Below are 8,706 nucleotides of genomic sequence, written 5' to 3' on the forward strand. Positions count from 1 at the left end.
CTACATTTCTCCAAATCTGTTCTGATGAAGAAACAAACTCATGTTAAAGTCACTTCAAAAACATGTTCCCTGCAAAATGTCATTTATGCTCAGTAAAGTCAATTAACTTTGAACACACATGCACTTAATGCAAAGTCAACAAACACAGGCGCACTCAGAGCTGATGGTTTCTTTGAGAACAACCAGCCCTGCAGTGATTTTCATTTGTGGCAGGTCCAGTATGGTTTAGCATGAGGAGCGTTGAGGCCCCTGCTATTTCTGACACTGTCATTATCAATGACTCCAGCGCTCTCTCTACATGTGTAATGCTTTACTTTGTTCTAGGGTGAATTAAGCTGTCCCAAAGGATAATTGCAAGGGTATGGTAGTGATTGCAGAATCAGTCTCTCTCTTTTTTTTCCCAGGCATCGAGATCATGTGCATCTACAAGTACGGCTCACTGGTTAAGTCCTGTTTCCTGCTATTTCTGTGCAATTTCCAGTGAGGCTTTTGCATTGCGGGGATGTGTAATTATTCTTCTCTCTTTGTGGCAAGACAAAAAAGAGGAAGCACTCGTTCGTGAACTTAAAATTTACCCTGTGGAAAAAGTAAAGCGTTTCTACATGTGTGTGACACATTTGTATTATAGTATGGGACTACAATTTGGCTGTTTAACTCACATTCACATGCAGAATCCTGTAAAAATAATTTTCTTAATGAGTATTTCTGTCATTTTCCAATAAAAATGTATAAATATCCTTAAATATATTATAAATATAAGTCTTTTATATTTACTTGAGAAGCAAAATTTGTAAGATAATTAGACAAATAATAAGATAATACGTTTTCGGACAGTCAACAACACTACCGTTTAAAGGTTTGGAGTTGGTAAGATTTTTTCATGTTTTTCTATGCTAATATATTTTAAAATGTAATTTATTCAGTGCCACATGATCCTTCAGAAATCATTCTGATATGCTTATTTGCTCCTAAGAAACATTTCTTATTTTTATCAATGATGAAAAAAGTTGTTGCTGCTTAATATTTTTGTGAAACCATTATATTGTATTTTTCATATATTTTTAAATATTCTATTTTTCAGGATTTTTTGATGACTAGAAAGTTTAAAAGATTTTAATTAATTTAATCTTTACTGAATAAACATATTAATTTAAATAAAGCTTACTGACCCCAAATGTAGATTTTTTTTTTTTTACAGAGATTTATATTCAAAACAAGAAAGAACTTCATTTAAAACAATACTTATTTTACACAGTTTTGCATCTTAATTAAATATATCCTGATTTAAAGATGCTTACATATTTTTATTGAACATATTTTTTTTGCCAGTGTTCAGCACATGAAAACATAAATGTGGTGACTAGCATTTCTCATGTTCTGTCAGACAGTCTATAATTTGACTACTGAGTTTTGAATTTTCCAATACTCAACTGCTTTAGTGAATCATGTAGGCTCGTTTAATGTCCTAAATGAGGTCTGTCCAGCTTTACCAACTCTAACTGTCATTTGTCCTCAGGCAATGGCCTTCGAGGCCCACAGTCTGACGGTCCCCAGTGTGCTGTGGTTGGGCCTCCTGCCTTCAGACATCCAGAGGTTTGGGAAAGTCAACTCATTACTCTGCTCTGTGGTTTGTGATTGAAGCTTGGCTTGCTCTGGTTTCCGTTTTCTGGGTTTTTTTTGTTTTGGTTTTTGTTGCTGTTGCTGTTTTTTATTTCCTTCCTTTGGAAAGCTATTTTTAAGTGAATGTGTCGACTGTCATGGACCTCAAAAATCAGAACCTCTTTTTAGGAATATAGAGTAAAATACAGAAGAAAGAAATGTTCGTTGCAGTTGTTGGCACCACGTTCATGATATGTTCAACACTGGGCACTTCATAAGGTTCACTATCTAGTTTCGCTTTCATCTCTTTTGTGCTTTTAGAAGAACAGGCTGTAGGTACCCTTACCAAAAAGTAGTATACTTCAAGTTTATTTTAGTAAGTATACTTAAGTAAAGTTCAAGTATATTTTTAAGTATACTTTATGTAGCAAGTATACAAATATCAGTGTACTAGTAGTATACTTGTAAGTGTACTATTTCAATACTCCTTGGGACTAAATTGGCCCACTTTCTAGTATATAAAAGTATACTTTTAAGTATACTTTAAGTATAACAGTAGTAAACTTGAAGTACACAACTAGTTGACAACAATATTTTTAGCTTGTACTGCAACTATACTAAAAGTGAACTTATATGAATACTGATAGTTTCTAATTAAATACTTTTTTAGCATTTTAGTACACTTTGAAGAATAGTCTCAGTAAACTACTAGTTTAGTTGTGGATAGAGTCGATCAACACCCCAGAGCTTGACAGTCATTATTTCCTCTTCATTGGTCGACATTACATCAACTTTACACAGTTTTGATGCTGTTTTATGTCTGATGATCGTGCTAGATTACATGTGCAAGCATCTGTTGTTTCGGTTTCTTCTTCGCTTGTGTTTTTTTTTAAATTCTGTACAGAAAATGTGTACTAGCGCCTAGTATAACAATGAAAACGCGGATTCTAGGAACACAAGTATAGCTCAAATATATTTAGACTTTTTCTAAGTAGGCTATAAGTTAAGTATACTTAAATGTCATTTTAAGTATATTTCTGAGAAGTACACAAAGCCCATTTCTGAGAAGTACATAAAAAGTAGACTAAAAGTATACTTTCCTTTTTTTTTTTTTGTTTAAAAGAAGTAGCCTATACCAATAGCACACTTGAATAAACTTATTTTTCGTAAGGGTAATTAATGCCACACTACCGAAAAATAATTATTCCAGTGTGCAATTTTCCATCTTCTAATCTGGATTCAGCAGACTACCGCATACCGAATTCATTCCGATTGATGAATCTGAATGTAGTGTTTACATTAACGCTAAATAAAGTGATCAGGTTGATGTGCGCGTTTACATGCACACACTGAACAAATATAGAGTTTCTCACTTGTTTGCACATAATAACCCCTCTCCTACACGGTTTCTTTATTTGTTTTTAACAGCAGAATTAATATTGATTAATTTATGGATAAAAATACATATAAACCACTGTGCCATGCTGCTCATATTTATCACGCAGTAAAAATGCCCCTCCCCGCGCCCAAAACGGGTTGCCTGTAGATGAGAATCCAAAACAAGGACTGGTGGGAGGTTGTCCTGCTCCACTTCACAGTTGCCGAGTGAAAGGAGAGTTTTATAATGACAGGACACGCATTTATACAACACTTTATACAACACTCATTACGCTATTTCTGCGTCATTGCACATGTGCAGTTCTTTCAGTTTCGGGGTTCAATCCGATCGAGAGTTTACATGCACTCTCAATCGTATTAGAAAAGGAATAAACCACCCCCTTCAATCCGATCGAAATTTCATTCCGATCGAGTTCAGTCGGATTGATTAAGGTGTTTACATGACGGCTTTTCAGTCCGATTGAGCCGTCAATCCGATTACAAACGGATTATTTGGTTGCATGTAAACGTAACTGCGAGTTTTGATTTATGCCCAATTGACACTTCATCTGATGAGCTATAGAAAATATACATTTACAAGTAAAATTCTATTTACCTCCAGCACAACATTAATTTAGACAAATAGCACTTGATGAATCTAAATTTCATTTTCATAGGAAAGTTCAGTGTTTGCACTAAAAAGAATGACTAGAATCTGGATCGTGATCGTGAAAGAGCATGATTTGTAGAACAACCCACTTAAAATCTACGCAAAATTAAAAACAGTTGTTTTGGCCAAGTACTGAATCTACTGCTCGCATATTTCACATAATTTAATGGACTAGGCAGTATTTTTTAGTTCTCGGTTTTAATCTGCCATAGTATGATGAATGAACAGAATTGATTCTGGGCTGGTCTTAGCACAATGCTATTGTAAAGTGAGCTTATTTTAATATTTGTGCCAGCACATCAGTTGTTTCTCAGATGTGGGAACCAGCACATGGTACTTCCAAGTTCACACGCCTTCCAATTTTTGATGTTTTAACATCTGCAACACTTTATGATCATGTCTGAAAGCTTAAGGGAATGAAGACCACAAAAACTCATTTTGATTTGTCTCTTGTTTTCTTTATAAGCAGAAATGTGAAGCTTATCATTTTATAAAAACACATATTGTTCCGCTAAAACTTGTATTATGTGAGCTAAGTTGTTCTTATCCATTTTTAGGCTTTAGGATTCAGATGCAATTGTCATAGCAAGTTGTAAAATTGGATATAACTTTACACAAAAGAGATTAGTAAAAAAAAAATTCACACTACAATCATATTAACATGCATATTGTTTGCGTCTTTGGTTTTTACATCATTTTAAGTGCCTTACTGTAACCCAGAATTCTGCCTTTTAAATCAAAAAGGAGAGACAAACCTTGTGAAAAGTGCTCTTGACTGTATTGAATGTGCACTTGTAGTGCATATTTAAAACCTGTACTTGCAGATAATATCATTATTAATGAATTAAAAGGCCACTTAAGTGTACTTAAAGAGAGTTGCTTTCATGACTGATTCTTATCATGCCTAAGTGCACTTTGTAATAATGTCAAATTAAATGTTTGACTTCAAGGTACATTTTGAATCATTGTTTAATAGTATTCGGTTGTGCACTTGTTTTGATGTGTTACTAAAGCACATGTGAAGTACTTGATTATAGTTTTGACTGTAGTGTTATTAAATATTACATTTAAAGTTAATATATTCTAAATGTACTAAACTGCAGCTTCATCATTACAAATGTGTAATTATATCTAAATACATGACATGCAAATTTCAACAGAAGTGACATTAAAATATATTGTAGTTTACCATAAATGCTTGTCAGTACATTTAGCAGTGCACTTATATTTCAGTCAATAGAAGGAGTTATGAAATTGCATATGAAGTTGTACGAGTCCTACTTAAGTGGGTCAAAACGCATTCTAAATTTCAACTGCATTTAATATAAATTTAAACTATAATATGTTTTTATTTAATTGCAGTTAAGTGTCTGAAAACATTCACTTTAGACATAAAGGGATAGTTAATCCAAAAATATAATTTACCCTCAAGTTGTTTAAAACAGTTGTCCAAACTGTTTCTGCTGCAAGGGAAGACCAAAGTATTTTGTAGTATCAATTTAACACTTAACCTGTCTTAAACAGGAATATTCCTACATTCGTTCCAGTCGCATGATTTTGAGGCTGGATCTGAGCATCTGCTGCCCTCTACTGACACATATATGCGTGTTCTGCACGAATTGCATGATGAAAAAATGCGCAGAAACCGTCCCAGTGTGTTCTTACTGAATGTCAGATAAGCTGTTATGTTAGATTTCCGTCACCGTAGACTGTGCGTTATGAGCTCAAATAAGCTATAAATCATTTGAGCCGTTATGTTGAAACTGCTCTGGAATGTCACATATTTGCTTTGGCTGTGGATATAATGCAGTGGATGGGAATAGCCTAAATAAACGAACCCTTCCATTTCTTGGCGAACTCACTTATGAAACATACTGATTAGTTCATTTAAGTAATAAAGTATTAAACTTTGTAATGGCTGCTGTGTGACATTAGTGCAAGACTTAATAATTAATCATTAATAACAAGGTTAATAATTGGCTCCATTAAAAAGTAAGGTAAATATAAATATTTAAATTAGACTCACGGATAGGCCCAGAAAGTGTGAGTTAACTAAGACTATTCTTCCATCCAGGTGGTTTAGTGTATCCTATTTGTTTTGGTTTTTTTCGGTGTAATAAATTCAACGATGTTATTATTTATTTATTTACACTTTTTATTGGTTTTTATTCTCTCTTTTGTTTTACGATTGTGTTTTACAGGTAAATAAATGTGTTTGACAGTCCTGTGGATCATAATCTCATTAAGGTAATGACTGTTATTTAGCGCGAGAGGGTGATGTTTACTCAGTTTTGTTCTATTCGGAAAACATTTACGACACTTTTTTTTTATTACCCTTAGGTTGTGAGGTTTTAAGCAAATACCAATGACAATCCACAGGATATGATAGTAGAGCTTCTTCTTCTTCTTCTTCTTCTTTTATCATATTTTGCATTATGCAGTGGAAAGTAACTTGCTGATCACATAAAGCTTCTGCGTTCAGGAAAAAGGTGCATTGCAAAACTATTTTGAAAGACTTTTCTTACCAACTATATACTAATTACAGATTTTTTTTATGAATGGTTTATATTGTCGTCTTTTTTATTAATACATGTTATTTGATTAATTTTAGGACGTTGAGGTCTCATGTCCTCCAGATGACATTATCTGTCTGGCCTCAGTCCGGCTGCAGCGCCTGGGAACTTCCTCATTGTGGTCCTGAGCCAATGATCTGATGAATAAAGAAACTGACACTCTCCACAAGCAAGCTACAAAATCAAGCCTGCAACACTTAAAGGAAGTCATCAAAAGTCCTTTTTTTGTCAGATGCCTGATATATATATTTTTTTTTTATGTTGATTTTTATGAGCATGAACAACAACACTCAAAATTGAGATTTTTACAGTAATATGTTTTAGTTTTTACCCCTTACCCTAACTTAAACACACATACACCCCCCACCCCACCCACAGAAAAATGTAATAATAAAATAAATAATAATAATAATTAGATTAATGAAGTAAACTACACAATATAACAGGAAATGTATTTGACATAAGTTCCATCCATTCATCAAATGAGGAAGGCATGTCTGACTTCCAGTGTCTCAGAATGACTCTACATCCAGAAACCATAGCTAAGTGGCACCATAGCATCTGTTGCCAGGATATACACATATCCTCCAGCATAATATCCAACATGCACAAGGCAGGGTTCTTGTATAATGACAGACTAAAAGTATTATTAACAAATTGTACAATTTTCTCCTAGAATTCCTCCACCTTGTCACATTCATACAACATATGAACCATAGTTCCTGTTTCAGTGTTACACCGCCTGCACAGTGCAGTATCTCTAATCGGCTTGGAGTCCAGTAGCATCTGTTCAAAATCTTATCATTTATCAACTGGGATTGGATTTCACGAACAGCCCATCCGAACCTTTACCAGAGTACAATTTAGTACGGTTAAAAAGGGGTTTCTACACATTTATTGTATTCCTTCAAAAGTGATAATGGTAACGCAAGGGGAGGCATGTATGATAAGTAATTAACTTTGGGTACAATTATCACTTTAACGAGATTAATTAGACCCAGAATAGATACTGTAAGTTTACTCCAGTTCTGTAACAAATTTTGGATATCCTGAATAAATGGCCACCTCTCTCCTGTTATCTCATGGCAGTTATTAGATAAGGGCATTACTTCTGACTTAGTCCAGTTGATTTTATAGCCTGAGATCTGGGAAAAACTTTCAATTAAAGAACACAAAGTGGGCACTGTCATTTGTTGGTTACTGGAGACAAGTACGAGATGACTAAACGTAAGAAAATAATGATTGTCCACCAAAACAATTCAATCTATATATTATATCAACTGTTTTATTTCAAATGTATTGTATATGAGGTTTGCAAAGTTTGCCACATGCTGTCTAAATACATTTTACGACTCTTGATTTAAGACTCTGATTTTGTTATTTTCTTGCACTAATCATCAATTAAATGATAACATTTATCAGATTTAAAGGAATAGTTCACCCAAAAACTGGCCAAAATCTATAGAGTCCATTTAATAACACTTCCTCCAGTGAAAAAGCCCATCCCCTGTTGTCCTCTCAAATCAAAATCCACCAACATATTTGTTTAGAACTGTTTTGTTTTGGCTTGCAATCGGTGCTTGTTCTGAGCATATTTCTCTCCTGATTCAGACTAGATGACTTTTTCACTGGAGGAAGGACTTTTATGGATTATGAACCCATGTTTTAGCTGGAAGCAACAGTTTGAAGGTAAAATGTCTTGATGGACACACAGATTTTCCCTTCACAAGACATTAATTGATGGACTGGAGTGGTGTGGATTACTTGTGGATTATTGTGATGTTTTATCAGCTGTTTGGACTCTCATTCTGACGGCACCCATTCACTGCAGAGGATCCACTGGTGAGCAAGTGATGCAATGCTACATTTCTCCAAATCTGTTCTGATGAAGAAACAAACTCATCTTGGATGGCCTGAGGGTGAGTAAATTGATAAGCTGATAAATGTTGATGTACTTATTGTGGCCAGCCTAAGGCACACCTGTGCAATAATCATGCTGTCTAATCAGCATCTTGATATGCCACACCTGTGAGGTGGATGGATTATCTCGGCAAAGGAGAAGTGCTCACTAACACAGATTTAGACAGATTTGTAAACAATATTTGAGAGAAATAGGCCTTTTGTGTACATAGAAAAAGTCTTAGATCTTTGAGTTCAGCTCATGAAAAATGGGGGCAAAAACAAAAGTGTTGCGTTTATAATTTTGTTCAGTATTGATTGGGAAAATAAGTGAATAATAATAATAAAAATTAGAAATAGCAGTATATATATATATATATATATATATATATATAACAATACTCCACAACCAGTGGAAAAATAAAATAAGGTCTCTTGAGTGCTTTTGAGTTGGGGGTTAAAGTCATTGGATAGAGACATTTGTCTGCAGACAAAGGGTCTTTCGGTCCCTTTCAGGTTTGAGAGGTGTGAACAACTGCAGGTCGCAGTCTTTGAGGCTGGAGAGGGTGTGAGGTCTCCATCAGTGTT

This window comes from Sinocyclocheilus anshuiensis, unplaced genomic scaffold, assembly GCF_001515605.1.
Source record: "Sinocyclocheilus anshuiensis isolate Anshui unplaced genomic scaffold, SAMN03320099.WGS_v1.1 scaffold453, whole genome shotgun sequence".
NCBI classification, from domain to species: Eukaryota; Metazoa; Chordata; class Actinopteri; order Cypriniformes; family Cyprinidae; genus Sinocyclocheilus; species Sinocyclocheilus anshuiensis.